The sequence below is a fragment of the Globicephala melas genome, chromosome 8 (genome assembly GCF_963455315.2).
Source record: "Globicephala melas chromosome 8, mGloMel1.2, whole genome shotgun sequence".
Lineage (NCBI taxonomy): Eukaryota > Metazoa > Chordata > Mammalia > Artiodactyla > Delphinidae > Globicephala > Globicephala melas.
Genome location: NC_083321.1, coordinates 54,441,055 through 54,465,073, shown reverse-complemented (window position 1 = coordinate 54,465,073; position 24,019 = coordinate 54,441,055). Strand labels below are relative to the sequence as shown.

General features: G+C 39.6%; 1 long non-coding RNA gene across 5 annotated transcripts in view; it reads left to right on the top strand.

Moving 5' to 3' along the window:
• The window catches only part of LOC115841746 (uncharacterized), a 96,192-nt gene that overhangs the window by 45,827 nt on the left and 26,346 nt on the right, over positions 1 to 24,019 (top strand). For 4 of the 5 annotated variants that reach the window (XR_009564923.1, XR_009564924.1, XR_009564922.1 and 1 more), the window contains one exon: positions 11,752 to 11,785. The exons of the other annotated variant lie outside the window; for it this stretch is intronic. This is a non-coding gene — a long non-coding RNA (uncharacterized lncRNA). The remainder of the gene's footprint in view (positions 1 to 11,751; positions 11,786 to 24,019) is intronic. 5 annotated transcript variants of the gene reach the window in all.

The following is a 24,019-nucleotide window of genomic DNA, read 5'->3' as shown; positions in this document are numbered from 1 at the left end:
GCTTCAAGCCATTTCGTGATGCTGAACTCTTTTAGCTTTTGCTAGTCTGTAAAACTCTTTATCTCTCCTTCAACTCTGAATGATAGCCTTGCTGGGTATTTTTGGTTGTAGGTTTTCTCCTTGCATCACTTTTTTGGGAGCTCATTCTATCAAGAGGCCACTGGTGCTGGGAGGCACCATTTTGGAGTCCTCCCTATAGCTTATTAGTCCCAGGACCTGGAGGGGCCCACCAGCTGGTGGGCACCAGTCCTGGGATTTCGCAGGCTAAGTAGCTAAACTGCACAGCTGGCCTGCTGGTGGGTAGAGCTGTGTCCCTGTATTTCGGAGCATGTGAGATTTTGTGTGTGCCCTTTAAGGGCGGAGTCTCCATTGCCTACAGCCCTCTGGCTCTCTTGAAAGTAAGCCCCACTGGCCTGCAAAGCCAAACGTTCAGGTGGCCCCATCTTCTTGTTGCAGGACCCCTGGGCAGGGGCTCAGACCACTTCCTCCTTGGGGAGAACCTCTGCAATTGTAATTAACCTCCCATTTGTGGGTTGCCCACCTGGGGGTATGTGTCTTGAGTATAATGCGACTCCACCCCTCCTACCTGTCTAATTGTGGTTCCTTCTTTATATCTTTAGTTGTAGAAGATCTTTTCTGCTAGTCTTCAAGTAGTTCTCATCAATAGTTGGTCTGTAAATAGTGGCAATTTGGTGTGCCTGGGGGAGGAAGTGACCTTAGGATCTTCCTACTCTGACATCTTGGCACTTCCCTAGAAAAACAGCTTATGGAGAACTTTACAGTGGAGAGATCTAGCTGACACCACCTGAATCTGCTGATCAATCTTAACTTCCCTAAGAGTGGGACCACCAGAAAATATGTGCTTCTTGAGATGCCCCGTTATGGAAAACAGAACCTGATTCTAACAAGTCTTTTAGAACTAACCTCCAGTTTACATGAAATACAGGAGGTAGAGGCTCAGGTTTAAGTGATGCCACAGGACATAAATGGATAAATTCAGAATATAGGAGAGTCTATAGAACAACTGAACTAGTTTAATCAAGAAGTCAATGGCATAAAGAAAAATAAAAACTTGGGGCAAGAGGGAGAAACTGTTCTAGATTATAAAAGTCTCAAAAGACGTAACCATCAAATGCAGTGTGTGGACCTCGCCTGCATCCTGATTCTAAGGAGCCAACTATAAGAAATATATTTCTTTAGATATTAGGGAACTTTGAAAATGGTCTAAGAATCAGATGATATCAAGGAATTACTACTGTTGTTAGGTGTATTACTGGCACTGTGGCTATATAAGAAAATATTCGTATATTTTATTTTATTTTATTTTATTTAAAAAAACAAACAAACCCAAAACCTTCAGGTTCTTTTTTTGAATTTTATTTATTTATTTATTTTATACAGCAGGTTATTAGTTGTCTATTTTATACATATTAGTGTATACATGTCAATCCCAATCTCCCAATTCATCCCACGACCACCACCCCCACCCCACTTTCCCCACTTGATGTCCATACGTTTGTTCTCTACATCTGTGTCTCTATTTTTGCCTTGCAAACTGATTCATCTCTACCATTTTTCTAGATTCACATATATGCGTTAATATACGATATTTGTTTTTCTCTCTCTGACTTACTTCACTCTGTATGACAGACTATAGGTCCATCCACCTCTCTACAAATGACCCAATTTCGTTCCTTTTTATGGCTGAGTAATATTCCATTGTATATATGTGCCACATCTTCTTTATCCATTCATCTGTTGATGAACATTTAGGTTGCTTCCATGACCTGGCTATTGTAAATAGTGCTGCAATGAACATTGGGGTGCGTGTGTCTTTTTGAATTATGGTTTTCTCTGGGTATATGCCCAATAGTGGGATTGCTGGGTCATATGGTAATTCTATTTTTAGTTTTTTAAGGAACCTCCATACTGTTTTCCATAGTGGCTATATCAATTTACATTCCCACTAGCAGTGCAAGAGAGTTCCCTTTTCTCCACAGTCTCTCCAGCATTTGTTTGTAGATTTTCTGATGATGCCCATTCTAACCAGTGTGAGGTGATACCTCATTGTAGTTTTGATTTGCATTTCTCTAATAATTAGTGATGTTGAGCACCTTTCATGTGTTTGTTGGCCATCTGTATGTCTTCTTTGGAGAGATGTCTGTTTAGGTCTTCTGCCCATTTTTTGATTGGGTTGTTTGTTTTTTTAATATTGAGCTCCATGAACTGTTTATACATTTTGGAGATTAATCCTTTATCCATTGATCCGTTTGCAAATATTTTCTCCCATTCTGAGGGTTTTCTTTTCGTCTTGTTTATAGTTTCCTTTGCTGTGTAAAAGCTTTTAAGTTTCATTAGGTCTCATTTGTTTATTTTTGTTTTTATTTCCATTACTCTAGGAGGTGGATCAAGAAAGAGCTTGCTGTGATTTATGACAGTGTTCTTCCTATGTTCTCCTCTCAGAGTTTTATAGTGTCCAGTCTTACATTTAGGTCTTTCATCCATTTTGAGTTTATTATTGTGTATGGTGTTAGGGAGTGTTCTAATTTCATTCTTTTACATGTAGCTGTCCAGTTTACCCAGCACCACTTATTGAAGAGACTGTCTTTTCTCCATTGTATATTCTTGCCTCCTTTATCAAAAATAAGGTAACCATATGTGTGTGGGTTTGTCTCTGGGCTTTCTATCCTGTTCCATTGATCTATATTTCTGTTTTTGTGCCAGTACCATATTGTCTTGATCACTGTAGTTTTGTAGTATAATCTGAAGTCAGGGAGTCTGATTCTGCCAGCTCCATTTTTTTTTCCCTCAGGATTGCTTTGGCTATTTGGGGTCTTTTGTGTTTCTATAAAAATTTTAAGATTTTTTGTTCTAGTTCTGTAAAAAATGCCATTGGTAATTTCATAGGGATTGCTTGAATCTGTAGACTGCTTTGGGTAGTATAGGCATTTTCACAATATTGATTCTTCCAATCCAAGAATATGGTATATCTCTTCATTGGTTTGTGTCATCTTTGATTTCTTTCATCAGTGTCTTACAGTCTTCTGAGTACAGGTCTTTTACCTCCTTAGGTAGGTTTATTCCTAGATATTTTATTCTTTTTGTTGCAGTGGTGAATGGGATTGTTTCCTTAATTTCTCTTTCTAATCTTTCGCTGTTAGTGGATAGGAATGGAAGAGATTTCTCTGCATTAATTTTGTATTCTGCAACTTTACCAAATTCATTGATTAGCTCTAGTAGTTTTCTGGTGGCATCTTTAGGATTCTCTATGTATAGTATCATGTCATCTGCAAACAGTGATAGTTTTATTTCTTCTTTTCCAATTTGGATTCCTTTTATTTCTTTTTCTTCTCTGATTGCCATGGCTAGGACTTCCAAAACTTTGTTGAATAATAGTGGTGAGAGTGGACATCCTTGTCTGGTTGCTGATCTTAGAGGAAATGCGTTCAGTTTTTCACTATTGAGAATGATGTTTGCTGTGGGTTGGTCATATATGGCCTTTGTTATGTTGAGGTATGTTCCCTCTATGCCCACTTTCTGGAGAGTTTTTATCATAAATGGGTGTTGAATTTTGTCAAAAGCTTTCTCTGCATCTATTGAGATGATCATATGGTTTTTATTCTTCAATATGTTAATATGGTATATCACATTGATTGATTTGCATATACTGAAGAATCCTTGCATCCCTGGGACAAATTGCACTTGATCATGGTGTATGATCCTTTTAATGTGTTGATGGATTCTGTTTGCTAGCATTTTGTTGAGGAGTTTTGCATCTATATTCATCAGTGATATTGGTCTGTAATTTTCTTTTTTTGTAGTGTCTTTGTCTGGTTTGGGTACCAGAGTGATGCTGGCCTTGTAGACTGAATTTCTGTTTGCTAGCATTTTGTTGAGGAGTTTTGCATCTATATTCATCAGTGATATTGGTCTGTAATTTTCTTTTTTTGTAGTATCTTTGTCTGGTTTGGGTACCAGAGTGATGCTGGCCTTGTAGACTGAATTTGGGAGTGTTCCTTCTTCTGCAATTTTTTGGAAGAGTTTGAGAAGGATGGGTGTTAGCTCTTCTCTAAATGTTTGATAGAATTCACCTGTGAAGCCATCTGGTCCTGGACTTTTGTTTGTTGGAAGATTTTTAATCAGTTTCAGTTTCATTACTTGTGATTGGTCTGTTCATATTTCTATTTCTTCCTAGTTCAGTCTTGTAAGGTTATACCTTTCTAAGGATTTGTCCATTTCCTCCAAGTTGTCCATTTTTTTGGCATAGACTTGCTTGTAGTAGTCTCTTACGATGCTTTGTATTTCTGTGGTGTCCATTTTAACTTCTCCTTTTTCATTCCTGATTTTATTGATTTCAGTCCTCTCCCTCTTTTCCTTGATGAGTCTGGCTAAAGTTTATCAATTTTGTTTATCTTCTCAAAGAACCAGCTCTTAGTTTTATTGATTTTTGATATTGTTTTCTTTGTTTCTATTTCATTTATTTCTGCTCTGATTGTTATGATTTCTTTCCTTCTACTAAGTTTGGGTTTTGTTTGTTCTTCTTTCTCTAATTCCATTAGGTGTAAGGTTAGATTGTTTATTTGAGATTTTCCTTGTTTCTTGAGGTAGGATTGTATTGCTATAAACTTCCCTCTTAGAATTGCTTTTGCTGCATCCCATAGGTTTTGGATCATTGTGTTTTCATTGTCTTTTATTTCTACGTATTTTTTAATTTCCTCTTTGATTCCTTCAGTGATCTCTTGGTTATTTAGTAACGTATTGTTTAGCCTCCACATGCTTGTGTTTTTTACGGTTTTTTTTCCCTGTAATTGATTTCTAATCTCATAACGTTGTGGTCAGAAAAGATGCTTGATATGATTTCAGTTTTCTTAAATTTACTGAGGCTTGATTTGTGACCCAATATGTGATCTATCATGGAGAATGTTCTGTGTGCACATGAGAAGAAAGTGTAATCTGCTGTTTTCGGATGGAATGTCCTATAAATATCAATTAAATCTATCTGGTCTATTGTGTCATTTAAAGCTTGTGTTTCCTTATTAATTTTCTGTCTGGATGATCGATTCATTGGTGTAAGTGAGGTGTTAAAGTCCCCCACTATTATTGTGTTACTGTCGATTTCCTCTTTTATGGCTGTTAGCATTTGCCTTATATATCGAGGGTGCATATATATTTGTAATTGTTATATCTTCTTCTTGGATTGATCCCTTGATTATTATATAGTGTCCCTTCTTGTCTCTTGTAACATTCTTTTTTTACAGTCTATTTTATCTGATATGACTATTGCTACTTCAAATTCCTTTTGATTTCCATTTGCATGGAATATCTTTTTTCATCCCCTCACTTTCAGTCTGTATGTGTCCTTAGGTCTGAAGTGGGTCTCTTGTAGGCAGCATATATATGGGTCTTGTTTTTGTAGCCATTGAGTGAGCCTGTGTCTTTTGGTTGGAACTTTTAATCCATTCATGTTTAAGGTAATTATCGACATGTATGTTCCTATTACCATTTTCTTAATTGTTGTGGGTTTGTTTTTGTAGGTCCTTTTCTTTTCTTGTGTTTCCCACTTAGAGAAGGTCCTTTAGCATTTGTTGCAGAGCTGGTTTGGTGGTGCTGAATTCTCTTAGCTTTTGCTTGTCTGTAAAGCTTTTGCTTTCTCCATCGAATCTGAATGAGATCCTTGCCGGATAGAGTAGTCTTGGCTGTAGGTTCTTCCCTTTCATCACCTTAAGTGTGTCCTGCCACTCCCTTCTGGCTTGTAGAGTTTCTGCTGAGAAATCAGCTGTTAACCTTATGGGAGTTCCCTTGTATGTTATTTGTTGTTTTTCCCTTGTTGCTTTTTTTTTTTTTTAATTTAATTTTGGCTGTATTGGGTCTTCACTGCTATGCGTGGGCTTTCTCTAGTTGTGGTGAGTGGGGGCTACTCTTCGTTGTGGTGCATGGGCTTCTCATTGTGGTGGCTTCTCTTGTTGTGGAGCATGGGCTCTAGGCATGCGGGCTTCAGTAGTTGTAGCACACAGGCTCGGTGGTTGTGGCTCATGGGCTCTAGAGCGCAGGCTCAGTAGTTGTGGTGCACAGGCTTAGTTGCTCCATGGCATGTGGGATCTTCCCAGACCAGGGCTCTAACCCGTGTCCCCCGCATTGGCAGGTGGACTCTTAACCATTGGGCCACCAGGGAAGTCCTCCCTTGTTGCTTTTAACAATTTTTCTTCGTCTTTAATTTTTGTCAATTTTGTTACTATGTGTCTTGGCATGTTTCTCCTTGGGTTTATCCTGCCTGGGACTCTCTACACTTCCTGGACTTCAGTGGCTATTTCCTCTCCCATGTTAGGGACGTTTTTGACTATAATCTCTTCAAATATTTTCTCTGGTCCTTTCTCTCTCTCTTCTCCTTCTGGGACCCCTATAATGTGAATGTTGGTGTGTTTAATGTTGTCCCAGCTCTCTCTTAGGCTGTCTTCATTTCTTTTCATTCTTTTTTCTTTATTCTGTTCTGTGGCAGTGAATTCCACCATTCTGTCTTCCAGGTCACTTATCCATTCTATGCCTCAGTTATTCTGCTATTGGTTCCTTTTAGTGCATTTTTCTTTTTAGTTATTGTATTGTTCATCTCTGTTTGTTCTTTAATTCTTCTAGGTGTTTTTTCTTTAATTCTTCTAGGTCTTTGTTAAACATTTCTTTCATCTTCTCAATCTTTGCCTCCATTCTTTTTCTGAGGTCCTGGATCATTTTCACTATCATTATTCTGAATTCTTTTTCTGGAAGGTTGCCTATCTCCACTTCATTTAGTTGTTTTTCTAGGGTTTTATCTTGTTCCTTCATCTGGTACATAGTCCTCTGCCTTTTCATTTTGTCTGTCTTTCTGTGAATGTGGTTTTCATTTCACAGTCTACAGGATTGTAGTTCTTCTTTCTTCCACTCTCTGCCCTCTGGTGGATGAGGCTATCTAAGAGGTTTGTGCAAGCTTCCTGATGGGAGAGACTTGTGGTGGGTAGAGCTGGGTGTTACTCTGGTGGGCAGAGCTCAGTAAAACTTTAATCCACTTGTCTGCTGATGGGTGGGGCTGAATTTCCTCCCTGTTGGTTGTTTAGCCTGAGGTGACCTAGCACTGGAGCCCACAGGCTCTTTGGTGGCACTAATGGCAGACTCCTGGAGGGCTCACACCAAGGAGTACCTCCCAGCACTTCTGTTGACAGTGTCCTTCCCCGGTGAGCCACAGCCACCCCCCGCCTCTTCAGGAGTCCCTCCAACACTAGGAGGTAGGTCTGGTTCAGTCTCCTCTGGGGTCACTGCTCCTTCCCCCTGGGTCCTCATGTGCACATTACTTTGTGTGTGCCCTCCCCGAGTGGAGTCTCTGTTTGCCCCTGTCCTGTCGAAGTCCTTCAGTCAAATCCTGCTAACCTTCAACGTCTGATTCTCTGGGAATTCCTCCTCCCATTGCCGGACTCCCAGGTTGGGAAGCCTGATGTGGGGCTCAGAACCCTCACTCCAGTGGGTGGACTTCTGTGGCATAATTGTTCTCCAGTTTGTGAGTCACCCACCCAGCGGTTATGGGATTTGATTTTATTGTGATTGTGCCCCTCCTACCTTCTCCCTGTGGCTTCTCCTTTGTCTTTGAATGTGTGGTGTCTATTTTAGTGAGTTCCAGTGTCTTCCTGTCAATGATTGTTCAGCAGTTAGTTGTGATTCTGTGCTCTCACAAGAGGAAGTGAGCACATGTCCTTCTACTCTGCCATCTTAAACCAATCCTTTCATATATTTTAGAGATGTGAAATGACGTATCTAGAGAAGAAATAACGTGAGGACTAGGATTTTTTTTTAAAGTAATTAATTAATTAATTTGGCTGCGTCGGGTCTTAGCTGTGGCACACAGGCTCTTCGTTGCAGTGTGCAAGCTCTCTAGTTGAGACATGCGGGCTCTCTAGTTGTGGCACACAGACTCTCTAGTTGTGGCACATGGGCTCCAGAGCACGTGGGCTCAGTTGTTGCAGCACGCACGCTCTCTAGTTGTTGTGCATGGACTCTAGAGCGCACAGGCTTATTTGCCCTACGGCATGTGGGATCTTAGTTCCCCAACCAGGGATCGAACCCACACCGCCTGCATTGGAAGGCAGATTCTTAACCACTGGACCACCAGGGAAGTCCTGAGGGCTGGGATTTGCTTTAAAATACTTCCACAGAAAAAGGAGAAGGATAGATAAAGCAAGTGTGGCAAAATCCTAACAATTGTTGAATCTGAATGATGGGTATTTTTTATAATATTCTTTCCAATTTTATTTGTTTGAAATTTTTTGTATTAAGAAAAGGTAGTGGGAACAGGCAAAATACAAATCTTCTGGATGATAATTCAGCCTAACCCTTGAAAGTCAATGGAGCAAATAAACGGGAAAAGTTTTTGTAATACAGACTAACTTGCTGTTCTTTAGTTGTCAGCTCACACTATGTGGTAAAACAACCTGATGTCAGTGATCACACCTTGGATGATGTGATCATGGCCAATGGAAGGGCTGTTGGTGGGTGTAACAGTTCTTTCTCTCTCACGTCTCTTTTTTTGCTAACACCTGAAGTGGCACCTCAGCACAGCCAAGCAGAGTACAGAGAAGTTTGCAATGTTCTTTTGCATCCAAAAACTGCTAATCACACTCAGTGCCTTTGCTGATTCACTGAGGAATAACTTTTAGTCCTGTAAGTAGATCTCAAGATTGAAATCGGAACTTGGAAGAGTTTAACAAGCATGTTACCGATATCCCACTTTTCCTGACATTTCCTCCATGCCTGCCCTGTTTGAGTAAGGGTGCTGGGTGAAGGAAGAAGAAATTTTTTTTTTTTTTTTGATGAAGGATTACAAAACTCAGGGATGCAAATTCAGCCAAGTGTGTGGCCCCTCTCCATTCCAGAACCTGGGACAGGCAGACATCACAAATTGATCACAGATTTCTTTTTCTCTGGGCTCTGCTTGCCATACTACTCCAGGTAGCACCATATTGATGAAATTGTTACCAAACCAAACTTGGGTCCACTCGTCTGCACGCAGTAAAGCCAATCTACTGACACCAGGTTGTGGTGAAGGAAAGGGCAGCATTTATTGCAGGGGCCAAGCAAGGAGTCCAGGCAACTAGTGCTTAAAAGACCCAAACTCCCCAATGGCTTTCAGGGAAAGATTTTTTTTTTAACATCTTTATTGGAGTATAATTGCTTTACAATGTTGTGTTAGTTTCTGCTGTGTAACAAAGTGAATCAGCTATACATATACATATATCCCCATATCTCCTCCCTCTTGTGTTCAGGGAAAGATTTTTAAAGACAGGATGAGGGAAGAGAGCTGTGGGGTGTATGATCAGCTCGTGGACATTCTTCTGATTGGTTGGTGGTAAGGTAATTGGGAATCAACATCATCAAGCTTTTGGTTCCAACTGGTCTGGGATCTACATGCTTGTGGGTCAGCATCCAGTTAACTTCTTCCACCTGGTGGGGGTTTCAGTATCTGCAAAACAGCTCAAAGGATGTGGCTCAGAATATCATCTATAGCCCTTTAGGAGGAACTAAAAGGAATTAAAAGTCCTTGACTTTGTTTAATGGCTAAACTATTATTATTTTTTCTTACTTGACTGTTTTCCTTTCTTTCTGCATTTTGTCACTTCTCTGATTAAATTTCTTCTTTGAAACTTAGGGAAAAAGGCTAAAGTTTTTCTATGGACAAGAGGCAGGGAGAGGATGTCTGGGGGGATGGGGTGGTCCTGTTCTGGGAAGGCCGCGTAGGGTCCTGCTCGGCTACAAAATAACTCCTACTCAAAAATATCTTCAGACTAGATTATAAAGCATTTGCTTAGCTGTATTTTTAACCTTTTACAAACAAGAAGAAAAATACTTTGACTAGAAACTCAAGGAATTTAGATTAGATTGGATTTGAGGAAGAGCCTCATGTGAGGAGGTTGAAATCTGTGAATAATTACTTAGAAATATTAAGATATTTTTCTTAAAAGACCTATTAAAGCTGGGCAGATTCTTTTTTTTCTTTTTCTTTTTTTTAAATTTGGCCACATGACATTGCTTGTGGGATCCCTGACCAGGGATAAGGTGTGTACCCTCGGCAGTGAAAGTGCAGAGTCCTAACCACTGGATCACCAGGGAATTCCATATTTTTAAAAAAATTCTGGGCAGATTCTTATTGTCTGGAGTGGTCTAGGACTAATGAGGTTGAGCACCATCTTTTGGCCTATGTCAGGGCATCTGGCATTTTTGCCTGCCCAGCATCCCTTTTCCCTCCTCCTTATAATAGAATACTCTTTACTTTGAGGAAATCTGTCTGTTTGCATAGGTCTGCCCCTTCTCTTCTACATGGGGTGAGCAGGCTTAGCCAGTCGGATTACCCCATTTCCTTGAACACAGAAGTTAATACATGGATGGGCACATAACTCTAGCTGGGCCCATTAAATTCTAGCCATTTTTCAGCCAGATCTTTTGGAGAAAAAGCATTAAGTTGATAAAGTGACTGGCTGTGAAGCTTGGGTTGCTGATGGTTACAATGCCCTTCACATGGAGAGAGCCAACAAAACCGAAATGCTGGAAACAGTTGAAAAGAAAGTCGTCCTTAAACCATTTGACCCTTTGGTTCTAACTGTGCTAGAAGCAAGATTAACTCCTGGATAATTTAAATATGAGCAAATTGTCTTTTTTTTCTCCCTTAGTTTGAATTGGGTTAGTGTCATTTCCAGGGAAAGTCTTAATTAGCATGGCATGTGAGATGCCTCATTCATTCCATTAACATTTATTAAGGTGTTGCAGTCACTTTGACACCCTGGAGATACAGGAAAAAAAAAAAAAGACAATCATTATTTCAAGGTGTCTACAGTTAAAGAGACAGTTATGATACAGTACTAATATAATAGATGACACTTACATAGTGCTTAATGTGTTCCGAGCACTATTCTAAACATTTTATATATACTAACTTATTTAATTTTTACAGCAACCCTTTGATATAGGTTCTGTTGCTTTTTCCATTTTAGAGATAGGGAAAATCAGGCCCAGAGAGGTTAAGGAAATTGGCAAAGTTTACCCACTTCAGAAATAGAAGATCTGCAATTCAAAGCCAACTAGCTTGGCGTTTAACCACAACATTCTAGAGCTTCATTATACCTAAAGGTCAATGTTAGAGTTATCCTGGAGAATAATCAATAATAATGGCCACCATTCACTGAATGCTTCTTATGTGCCCAGCCCTGTGCTAGGTGCATTCCTGCCTTAACACATTAAATATTTTCAAGAATTTAATGCAACGATTATTGATTGTATAGTTGAGGGAACTGAGGCTCAGAGAGGTTAAGTGGCTTGCCCAGATCACACAGCTAACAAATGGCAAAGCATAAATTTGGATCCAGACATGTCTGCTTCCAAAGGCTTTCGTCTTTCTGTCATGTTTCTCTAAGGACCATACCTTCTAGCTTTTCCCCTAGAGGTGTGGCATGTCTAGGATGCTTATGCCTGGCTGCCAGTGACTGGGAAATGGAGCCAACAGTGGGAGTCCTTTAATGCCAGAGAGTGTGGCATATTTTGTTCGCAGAAGTGCTCTTGGAATTTGTGTATACCTTGCAACCTGATAGTCCTGAGGATATATCTGCTGTAGTGGAGGGAGATTAAGAAATTCATCGGAAGTGTCTCTTCGGGAGAATAAAAAGGATGTTATTTGTTTATTTTTGTGGCTGCCATTCAAGTGTTGAAGGAGTAACTTGCTTTTGTTCTGTTTTTTGCCTTCAGACCAGATCTGTGAATAAGAAGGCTCTTGGATAAGGTATGTGTCAAGTATACTGAGGACAAAGTGCACATTTAATTAGAAAATCAGGGAATAAAAGGCAGTATTTGGAGTGGGGGAGATTTCTGTAATCCCCAACAGGCATTTTTATCTAATAAAATCACACCCAATACAGGAGAAGCTCTTAAGGTACCCCCATGTAGCCAACTCACAGGATTAACTGATGCTCTCCATTCCTCCTGGAAAACTTATCAACAAAGGCATCCTGTGTGCTTCTGTGCCCAAACATTTACTGAGTGCTTAACAAGATTTTTATATAGATTAACTCATTAAATCCTTACAATGCCACCATTTTACAGGTGAGAAAAATATAGCCTGAGGAAGTTAAATAACTCAGCACCAATTAGATGCTTACCAGGAGTCAGTGATGTTTGCTAGCAAACCAATTTTTGCCAGGCACACATGGTATAATTTAATTAAATAAAGTGTAAATCTGTGAAATATGAGTGTAAAGAGAGATTGAGCTATTATTTCTATGAAAACTAAATTGAATGTTTTGGAAAGGCTTGATAATGTCTGATTCACTTTGGTGTACAACAGAAACTAACGCAGCATTGTGAGGCAATTATACTCCAATAAAGATGTATTAACAAAAAAAGGTTGCTGTTGAATTAGGTATGAGCAAGACCACTGCTCTTTCCTGTCTCTATGACTGGGCCTGCTGCTGCTAATTAGAAGTTCTTTTCTATGTTTTCCTCCCTCAAATGCTTCCTCCAGATCGATCTCCTCTGAGAAGCCGTCTGAGGTAGCCTGAGTTGTACCAGTTCTGTGATTCAGCAGCAAGTTGCTCAATCTCTCTGACCCTTAGAGTCTGTATCTGTGAGACAGAGATAATAATATCTACCTTGCAGGATTGTTGTAGAAATTAAGTGAGGTTATCTGGGCCATAGTAAGTACTCAACAAATGGCAAAAATTATGGTATGCTTGTTGTTTTTCTGGGGGCTATGGAAACAGATGAATGAGATAGTCCCTGGCTCCAGAAGCTGAAGATGAGCACAGGACTCTGCCTGCTTTTGGCTCCACTTGCCCTTTAGTGAGCTGAAGCAGATTTTCACAAATGTAAATGGAAACTTTTCTAGATGTTTTTAGACACTGACACCATTATGTCATCCAAGTTCTTAGTTAGCATTTGAGTAACTCATCCTGAAGGCCTGGAATGCATCAGCACAGAGATCATCTTATATTTAGTCACTAAATGATTTGTCCTGAAGCCTAAAGGGGCCGTTGGAATGCCTTCAAGAGGAACAGGTTCCAAATCACGGAGGCCACATGGAGGAGGCTCTGGGATTTCTTCAAGTTGGGTTCAAATCATGGCTCTTTGACCTCAGGAAACTTACACAATAACTCTGAGTATCAATTTCTTCATCAGAAAAATGGGGGTAATGATTCTCATTTCATAGGTGGTAACAAGAAACAGATGAGATAAAGTGTCAAGTGTTCAGCACAGTACTTGGCATATAGTCAATACCTAATAAATGTTAGTTTCTAACAAGTGAATATGAGTAGGTAGGAATGTTGTGGGCACACAGCTAACCTATGAGCTGAGGAATTGCAAGTAGGCCTTTGTTCAACACTTTCTTTGTGCTATCATCACAAAGACTCTAGTCTGGATAGCCCATTGGTCTGACCCTGCACACGGTCTCCTCTTAGTCTTCCAGTGGAAATGACTAATACTCAAATTCTTATTCCATTATTTAACTTGCAGAGTTGTCTTGAGTGAGGCAATCAGCCTCTGGGAGCCTCAGTTTGTTTATAACATGCAGATACAAGTGCCTACCTTGCAAGAATTATGAAAGGAATAGAAATAATGAAAAGCATGTAAGAGTGCTGACACAGGTACTCAATGAACTGTGGCTAGTTATAGTATAGTGGGACGCCTTTATCTAACTAGAAGTTGGTCAATTGATCAAAAAAGTTGATTAAAGCAGGGAATCTTAGGACTTCCCTGGTGGCGCAGTGGTTAAGAATCCACCTGCCAATGCAGGAGACACAGGTTTGAGCCCTGGTCCGGGAAGATCCTACATGCTGAGGAGCAATTAAGCCTGTGTGCCACAACTACTGAGCCTGTGCTCTGGACCCCACGAGCCACAACTACTGAGCCCACATGCCACAACTACTGAAGCCCATGCACCTAGAGCCCGTGCTCCACAGCAAGAGAAGCCACTGCAACGAGAAGCCCGTGCACCACAACGAAGAGTAGCTCCTGCTCGCCGCAACTAGAGAAAGCCTGAGTGCAGCAACAAAGACCCAACACAGCCAATAAATTAATTAATTAATTAAAAAAAAGCAGGGAATCATAAAAAAAAAGATACAATCTTTCCTTCCCTCACCATGTCCTCCTAGTACCACTGAGATCATCAAACCTGTTAACTTCATCCCTAATGGTGGCTCCCATCCCCATTCCTGGCTCGTATGACAGACATGAGTCATCTACCTACAAAGGCTAGAAATTCTGCTCCAGGCATAAAGTTTGGTTTGCAACCTTGCAGATTTTCCTGCTCAGAGACCAGATAAATGACCACAGGCCAGAGCAGGATGAGAAAAGTGTGGGAGTGGCATTTACCATGGACCACAGAAGAGGAAGATGTGGAGAGATCTGAAATGGGGGGAGGTGGTTCGGGAGGTTTGAAGGGAGGAGGAACCATGAAGTAGGAACTGCTTCAGTGACCAGCTGTCCCTCATGCTGCTGTCTGGAGTGGACCATGCTCGGCCTACAGAATTGGGCTGCCCCCGAGTATCTCATTTGGAATGAGTTCTTTTGCCCTGGAGGGCTTGGCAAGCTTTCCTTCCCCATCTGACCTTTCACATGTTAGCAACGTTGACTCTTGTCAGCCTCAGAACATAGGGAGAGGGGATATGGCCTCCTGGAGGGGTTATGATGTCCTGAAAGGAAATCCTAACCCTGCTGTCAAAGTGGGAATAGACAGAACCAGTTTAAGCTGACCTCTGTGTTGGGATGATGGTGGAACACCCCACATTTTTATGCATATTACAAATTGCAAACTCTGTGGGTTTAGGGTTCTGTGTTTCTAAGTCAAATTGGAGGCTACTCCCACTCTGAACTGGGAGCCATATAGTCAAGGCAAAATCCACCTGCCACAGGTGATGCTCATATTATAATCAAACGCACACTTCTGATTTAGTTCTTGCAACTTATAATTAGACCTTGTCAGAAGAAAAAAAGAAAAACGAAACTTGAAAGCAGCTGTGTTTTGGTGCTATTCACATCTGTGACTGACCTAGTTTTTAAAAATTAAAAATGTGCCATTTATTTGTCACATCTTTGCACCTTGCTCACACTCCTATAGGATGAGCATTGAGAAGTGTTTTCTGAGCTGTGAGCATATGGAGGAGGAAGGGCATTGTGGCTGAGGGCATTGACCAGCTCTCAAGCAAAATTCCAGAGGCATAGCTCCTCCTGAGATTTACCTTCACATGTTGAAAGGAAGATGGCAAAGTAGAGCTCTACAAATAGATGAGTTTTAGAGGTAAATAAGAGGGGATGTTGTTTATGCTGTGTTCTCAATGTTTTTGCGACCACTGGCCTAATGTAGAAGTGAGCTATAGAGCTGAAACCTTAACCATCAATCCTCCCATCCCATCTCTGGGTACAGAGGGTCTGGTTGCCAGGATATTCCCCAAAGCTTGCAGGAACGTTGGTGGTTTATTCTAAAGAAACAGAATGAATTAGGACTATCCTCTGTGTCTGGGTTTTATTTATTTATTTTATTTTTATTTTTGGCTGCATCGGATCTTAGTTGTGGCTCATGGGATATTCGTTGAGGCATGAGGGATCATTTGTTGCAGCACGCTGCCTTCTCTCTAGTTGTGGCGTGTGGGTTTTCTCTTCTCTAGTTGTGGCGCACAGGCTCCAGGGCACGTGGGCTCTGTAGTTTGCAGCAGGCGGGCTCTCTAGTTGAGGCGCGTGAGCTCAGTAGTTGTGGCACACGGGCTTAGTTGCCCCACGGCATGTGGGATCTTAGTTCCCTGACCAGGGATCGAACCCGCGTCCCCTGCATTGTAAGGTGGATTCTTTACCACTGGCCCACCAGGAAAGTCCCTGTGTCTGGATTTTAGACTTTCCAAGTATAATGGCTGGTTCTCTGCCTGCTCATTATAAAACAAAACTTTCAGCCTCCCAACCACCCTCCCACGCAGAAGTCACAGGAAGCTCTCCTCTCTCCTCATTCTCAAGCATGTATAAACAATCAATGATGACTAGGCATAAAGGACAAGATAAACTAACAGATAAAATAATAATACTGAAGGAAGCAGAGATAACTAAGGGGAACAGACCAAAACATGAAATAAACATTTAAAAGAATCATCTAATTAGTATCCTCATAGAAGATGGTGCAGCCACAAAATAAGAACAGTTTGGTATTAAAAAGGAAAATGTCAGAGTGCAAAATCAGGGCTTTCCCAAAGTTGACAATAATCCTAACAATTTATATGACCTAACTGATAATTATGTGTGAGGCAGAAAGAAACTTTTCTAAACTATCAGCTACAGAGAATGAATTTTGATCAACCATAGAGACAAGACTGAGTTATCTTTCTATTCTCCCTATTGAAAATTATAAGATCATTGTCCTATGAAGAGGTTATCAAAAAAGTAAACAGTTAAAAGCTGTAGGGGAAAAAGTGTATGGAGGTGTGTCAGCTTTTTAAAACTTGTAATTTGTTGTAATTTCTTTTCTCACTCTACATAAAAATTTACTGTCAGATATAATTTTGTATTCATAATTTAATATTCTTTTCTTAAAGAGACCTCCCTCTTCCCACCTCCACACACCGCCACCAATTTTCTAACTTTCAGGCCCCACGAAGCCTGGATGTGCCCCTGGTAGTGCATTGCTTGCAGATAGAACAGAGAAGATGGCAAACAAACTGCAGAATGATATACACCATAAGATTTCAATTCAAATACCTTTCAAATACCCAACTCTCACTATCTATTGATTATAGCTACACATGCAGGTAGTAAAAGTGTGAAAACATAGACTAGGAGGTACACATCTAAGTTATGAGAATGGTTGCTTTGGAGTATGGGGTGCTCTGTTTTCACTTATTTTCTGAAGCAAAAATGAAAAAGCGTTAACATGTATTTATTTTGAATGGTGGATATGAGGATGTTATTTTATTCTCGGTGATTTTCTCTTTTCATTTTAAATTGTAGTCAGATTCCCTCAGAATTTGGAAGGCATTGTCAATAGTCTTCTGGTATCCAGGTCGTCCTTTGCAGTTGACCTGATTTTCCCTTCTTTTTCCTTGTGGTCCTACTATTTCACAACAATCTGTTTAAGTATGGACTTTGAGTCCCTCATTGTGCTAAACTTTTGTGAACTTTCCAACTTGAGGACTCATGTCCTTCAGCTCCAAGTATTTCTTTTCTATTAGTTCTCTGTCAGTTTTGTCCTTGCCATTTCTGTTCTCTTTCTGGATCTCTTGTTAGTCAAATGTTAGACTTCGTATTTTTGTCTCACATTTTGTACAGGTTTTTACCCCCATCTTTTTTTTTTTTTTTTTTTTTTTTTTTTGCGGTACGCGGGCCTCTCACTGTTGTGGCCTCTCCCATTGAGGAGCACAGGCTCCGGACGCGCAGGCTCAGCGGCCATGGCTCACGGGCCCAGCCGCTCCGCAGCATGTGGGATCTTCCCGGACCGGGGCACGAACTCGTGTCCCCTACATCGGCAGGCGGACTCTCAACCACTGTGCCACCAGGGAAGCCTCCCCCCCCCCATCTTTATGGGAGATTTCTTTTCCATCTTACAACTCTTTTGTTAAAAATTTTGGCATTTATATTTTTAATTTCCAATATTTTTTCCTTTTCATAACATCCTGTTTTTATTTTGTAAATGCTCTGTTTTCTATGAGGATACTAATTAAATGGTTTGAATTATAACAGTTTTTTTTTGTGTTGTTTTGCAGTTGGGATAATTTAAACACACATACTAATGTGGATTTTTCTTTAAAGAGTTAAAGGGTAGTGAGAGTTTACCTGTTATAAAATTGTTCAAATCTTGCAATATAGATACAGAAACATTTAAGGATTCTAAAATATATTTTCAAAACTTGGACGAGAAACCTGGCACAAACAAAATGAAGAGAGTTTATTCAAAAAGTTGATGAAACTCTAATGTATCATTTTTTCCTAATATATCATTTTTAACTGAAATTTGGAAAGATGTTTTTAAAAGTTTCAGTAAAATAAATGAGAAATGAGTCCTGATTTGAATGTGTATACAACTTCATATAGACTATGGTATAATATATACTTGGTCTTTGTCACCAGTTCCTGGCACAGAGCTCCTAAAACCATGGGAGTTTCCTGAGTGATAGGATTATCTTTTGTTGTTCATTAGGAGCCCCTTTCAACCACACTTCAGTTTATACTAATGAGATGACTCAGAATGAGGTTCCTAAATGGCTTTAGAATAGAGGCTGGTCAGCTGAAACAGCAACCAGCAACAGCAATTTCATTTCCACTTTCATCCCCACTCTCTGACTTCCTGGATAGTGATGGGGACTGGAGTTGGGTTATAAAAACTCTTAAACTACAAGATTGAGAGAGCTTCTGAATTGGTGAACACATCATGTTTCTGGAGGGTGGCAAAGCCTGACTCCCTGGGCACAGAGGTTCCTATGTACCAGACCTCGATCTATGTACTATTCATTTGTATCCTCATCTGGCTATTCATTTGTATCCTTTATAATAAACTGTAAAAGAAAGTGTAGCACTTTTCTGAGTTCTATGTATCATTCTAGTGAATTATCAAACCTGAGCAGGGGATCGTGGTAACCCCTGAATTTGTAATCTTCTGGGAAAAAATGTGGGTAGCATGGGCACACAATTAGAAGCCAGAAGACAGGGGAACTCATTCATGTGGTCTTACAGTCAGCTCTGGAGGCACTGAGCAGAGTGGAGAAGTGTGGAAAGTGGATCTGGAGAACAAACAAGAAATCTGACACATCCCTTGCCTAGAAGTTATGCTCTTTAATGCAATAACCTCGTCTATCTTATACTTCATTATGCCCTAGTGCCTAGAACAGACCTGATGCATAGCAATAACAGCTAACATTCACTGGGTGTTTACTATATCCTGAGTACATCTATTGGACTTTATATGTATGAAATTATTATTATTATTATTTTTAAAACAAAACCTACCAAATCACAAGTAGGGGATGATTTTCTTTTTCTTTTATAAATTTATTTATTTATTTTATTTTTGGCTGCGTTGGGTCTTCATTGCCGCTGGTGCACTTTATTTAGTTGTGGCGAGCAGGGACTACTCTTCGTTGCGGTGCTCGGGCTTCTCATTGTAGTGGCTTCTCTTGTTGCGGAGCATGGGCTCTAGGCATGTGGACTTCAATTACTGTGGCTCGTGGGCTCTAGAGCGCAGGCTCAGTAGTTGTGGTGCATGGGCTTAGTTGCTCTGTGGCATGTGGGATCTTCCCAGACCAGGGCTCAACCTGTGTCCCCTGCATTACCAGGCGGATTCTTAACCACTGTGCCACGAGGGAACGCCTATATTAAATTACTTAGTTTTCATGTCAACTGTATTAGTTATTTCTATTAGGTATTATTATCACCATTTTCTAGGTGATAAAACTGAGGCACACAGAAGGCTAGATTTTACATATTTGTACTCCAACCCAGGACACTTGACTCTGTGACCGTCACTACTTTTTTTTTTTTTTAATTTAATAATATACTTGATTTAACCCAATATAACCTAAATATTTTCACTTTAACGTGTAATAAAATAAAAGGCATTAATATGATTTTTTTTTGGTTTTGTTTTTTCTTCCCCCCCTTTTTTTAACATCTTTATTAGAGTATAATTGCTTTACAATGGTTGTTAGTTTCTGCTGTATAACAAAGTGAATCAGCTATACCTATACATATATCCCCATATCCCCTCCATCTTGTGTCTCCCTCCCACCCTCCCTATCCCACCCCTCTAGGTGGTCACGAAGCACCGAGTTATTCCCCCTGTGCTATGCAGCTGCTTCCCACTAGCTATTTTACATTTGGTAGTGTATATATGTCCACGCTACTTTCTCACTTCGTCCCAGCTTATCCTTCCCCCTCCTCGTGTCCTCAAGTCCATTCTCTACGTCCGTGTCTTTATTCCTGTCCTGCCCCTAGGTTCTTCAGAACCAATTGTTTTTTTTTTTTTAGATTCCATATATATGTGTTAGCATATGGTGTTTGTTTTTCTCTTGCTGACTTCACTCTGTATGACAGGCTCTAGGTCCATCCACCTCACTACAAATAACTCAATTTCATTTCTTTTTATGGCTGAGTAATATTCCATTGTATATATGTGCCACATCTTCTTTATCCATTCATCTGTCAATGGACACTTAGGTTGCTTCCATGTCCTGGCTATTGTAAATAGTGCTGCAATGAATACTGTGGTACATGACTTTTTTGAATTATGGTTTTCTCAGGGTATATGCCCAGTAGTGGGATTGCTGGGTCATATGGTAGTTCTAGTTTTAGTTTTTTGAGGAAGCTCCTTACTGTTCTCCATAGTGGCTGTATCAATTTACATTCCCACCAGCTGTGCAAGAGGGTTCCCTCTTCTCCACACCCTCTCCAGCATTTATTGTTTGTAGATTTTTTGATGATGGCCATTCTGACCAGTGTGAGGTGATACCTTGTAGTTTTCATTTGCATTTCTCTAATGATTAGTGATGTTGAGCATCCTTTCATGTGTTTGTTGGCAGTCTGTATGTCTTCTTTGGAGAAATGTCTGTTTACCTCTTCTGCCCATTTTTGGTTTGGGTTGTTTGTTTTTTTGATATTAAGCTGCATGAGCAGCTTTTATATTTTGGAGATTAATGCTTTGTCAGTTGCTTCATTTGCAAATATTTTCTCCCATTCTGAGGGTTGTCATTTGGTCTTGTTTATGGTTTCCTTTGCTGTGCAAAAGCTTTTAAGTTACATTAGGTCCCATTTGTTTATATTTGTTTTTATTTCCCTTTCTCTAGGAGGTGGGTCAAAAAGGATCTTGCTGTGATTTATGTCATAGAGTGTTCTGCCTATGTTTTCCTCTAAGAGTTTTATAGTGTCTGGCCTTACATTTAGTTCTATAATCCATTTTGAGTTTATTATTGTGTATGGTGTTAGGGAGTACTCTAATTTCATTTACATGTAGCTGTCCAGTTTTCCCAGCACCACTTGTTGAAGAGGCTGATTTTTCTCCTTTTTATATTCTTGCCTCCTTTATCAAAGATAAGGTGACCATGTGTATGTGGGTTTACCTCTGGGCTTTCTATCCTGTTCCATTGATCTATATTTCTATTTTTGTGCAAGTACCATACTGTCTTGATTACTGTAGCTTTGTAGTATAGTCTGAAGTCGGGGTGTCTGATTCCTCCAACTCCATTTTTCTTAAGATTGCTTTGGCTATTCAGGGTCTTTTGTGTTTCCATACAAATTGTGCAATTTTTTGTTCTAGTTCTATGAAAAATGCCATTGGTAGTTTGATAAGGATTACATTGAATCTGTAGTTTGTTTTGGGTAGTATAGTCATTTTCACAATCTTGATTCTTCCAATCCAAGAACATGATATATCTCTCCATCTGTTTGTATCATCTTTAATTTCTTTCATCAGTGTCTTACAGTTTTCTGCATACAGGTCTTTTGTCTCCTTAGGTAGGTTTATTCCTAGGTATTTTATTATTCTTGTTGCAGTGATAAATGGGAGTGTTTTATTAATTTCTCTTTCAGATTTTTCATCATTAGTGTATACGAATGCAAGAGATTTCTGTGCATTAATTTTGTATCCTGCTATCTTACCAAATTCATTGATTGGCTCTAGTAGTTTTCTGGTATCATATTTAGGATTCCCTGTGTATAGTATCATGTCATCTGCAAACAGTGACAGTTTTACTTCATCTTTTCGGATTTGGATTCTTTTTCTTTTCTGATTGCTGTGGCTAACACTTCCAAAACTATGTTGAATAATAGTGGTGAGAGTGGGCAACCTTGTCTTGTTCCTGATCTTATTGGAAATGGTTTCAGTTTTTCAGCATTGAGAATGATGTTGGCTGTGGGTTTGTCATATATGGCCTTTATTATGTTGAGGTAGGTTTCCTCTGTTCCTACTTTCTGGAGAGTTTTTATCATAAATGGGTGTTGAATTTTGTCGAAAGTTTTTCTGCATCTATTGAGAAGATCATATGGTTTTTATTCTTCAATTTGTTAATATGGTTTATCACATTGATTGATTTGTGTATATTGAAGAATCCTTGCATTCCTGAGATAAATGCCACTTGATCATGGTGTATGATCCTTTCAATGTGCTGTTGGATTCTGTTTGCTACTATTTTGTTGAGGATTTTTGCATCTATATTCATCAGTGATATTGACCTGTAGTTTTCTTTCTTTGTGACATCTTTGTCTGGTTTTGGTATCAGGGTGATGGTGGCCTCGTAGAATGAGTTTGGGTGTGTTCATCCCTCTGCTGTATTTTGGAAGAGTTTGAGAAGGATGGGTGTTAGCTCTTCTCTAAATGTTTGATAGAATTGGCCTGTGAAGCCATCTGTCCTAGGCTTTTGTTTGTTGGAAGATTTTTAATGACAGTCTCAATTTCAGTGCTTGTGATTGGTCTGTTTATATTTTCTATTTCTCCTGGTTTAGTCAGAAGGTTGTGCTTTTCTAAGAATTTTTCCATTTCTTGCAGGTCGTCCATTTTATTGGCATACAGTTGCTTTTAGTAATCTCTCATGATCCTTTGTATTTCTGCAGTATCAGTTGTTACTTCTCTTTTTTCATTTGGAATTCTGTTGATTTGAGTCTTTTCCCTTTTTTTATTGTTGAGCCTGGCTAATTGTTCATCAATTTTTTTGTCTTCTGAAAGAATCAGCTTTTAGTTTTATTGATCTTTGCTATTGTTTCCTTCATTTCTTTTTCATTTATTTCTGATCTCATCTTTATGATTTCTTTCCTTCTGCTAACTTTAGGTTTTATTTTGTTCTTCCTCTAATTGCTTTGGGTGTAAGGTTATGTTGTTTATGTGAGATGTTTCTTGTTTCTTGAGGTAGGATTGTATTGCTATAAACTTCCCTGTTAGAACTGCTTTTGCTATATCCCATAGGTTTTGGGTCATTGTGTTTTCATTGTCATTTGTTTCTAGGTTTTTTTGACATCCTCTGTGATCTTTTGGTTATTTAGTAGTGTATTCTTTAGCCTCCATGTGTTTGTAATTTTTGCAGTTTTTTTTCCTATAATTGATAATAGTCTCATAGTGTGTTGGTAGAAAAGATACTTGATATGATTTCAGTTTTCTTAAATTTACCAAAGCTTGATTTGTGACCCAAGGTAAGATCTGTCCTGGAGAATGTTCCATGAGCACTCAAGAAGAAAGTGTATTCTGCTGTTTTTGGATACAATGTCTTATAAATATGAATTAAGTCCATGTTGTTTAATGTGTCATTTAAAGCTTGTGTTTCCTTATTTATTTTCATCTTGGATGATCTGTCCATGGGTGAAAGTGGGGTGTTAAAGTACCCTACTATTTTTGTGTTACTGTCGATTTCCCCTTTTATGGCTGTTAACGTTTGCCTTAGGTATTGAGGTGCTCCTATGTTGGGTGCATAAATATTTATAATTGTTATATCTTCTTCTTGGATTGATCCCTTGATCATTATGTAGTGTCCTTCTTTGTCTCTTGTAATAGTCTTTATTTTGTTTTTATTTATTTATAAATTTATTTATTTTATTTATTTATTATTTTTGACTCTGCTAGGTGTTCGTTGCTGCATGCGGGCTTTCTCTAGTTTCCGTGAGCTGGGGCTACTCTTCGTTGCGGTGCATGGGCTTCTCATTGCAGTTGCTTCTCTTGTTGCGAAGCACAGGCTCTAGACACGAGGGCTCAGTAATTGTCCTCATGGGCTCTAGAGTGCAGGCTCAGTAGTTGTGGCACATGGGCTTAGTTGCTCTGCGGCATGTGGGATCTTCCTGGACCAGGGCTTGTACCCATGTACCCTGCATTGGCAGGTGGATTCGTAACCACTGCACCAGCAGGGAAGTCCAATAGTCTTTATTTTACAGTCTATTTTGTCTGATATGAGAATTGCTACTTCAGCTTTCTTTTGATTTCCATTTGCATGGAATATCTTTTTCCATCCTCTCACTTTCAGTCTGTATGTGTCCCTAGGTCTGAAGTGGGTCTGTTATAGACAGCATATATATG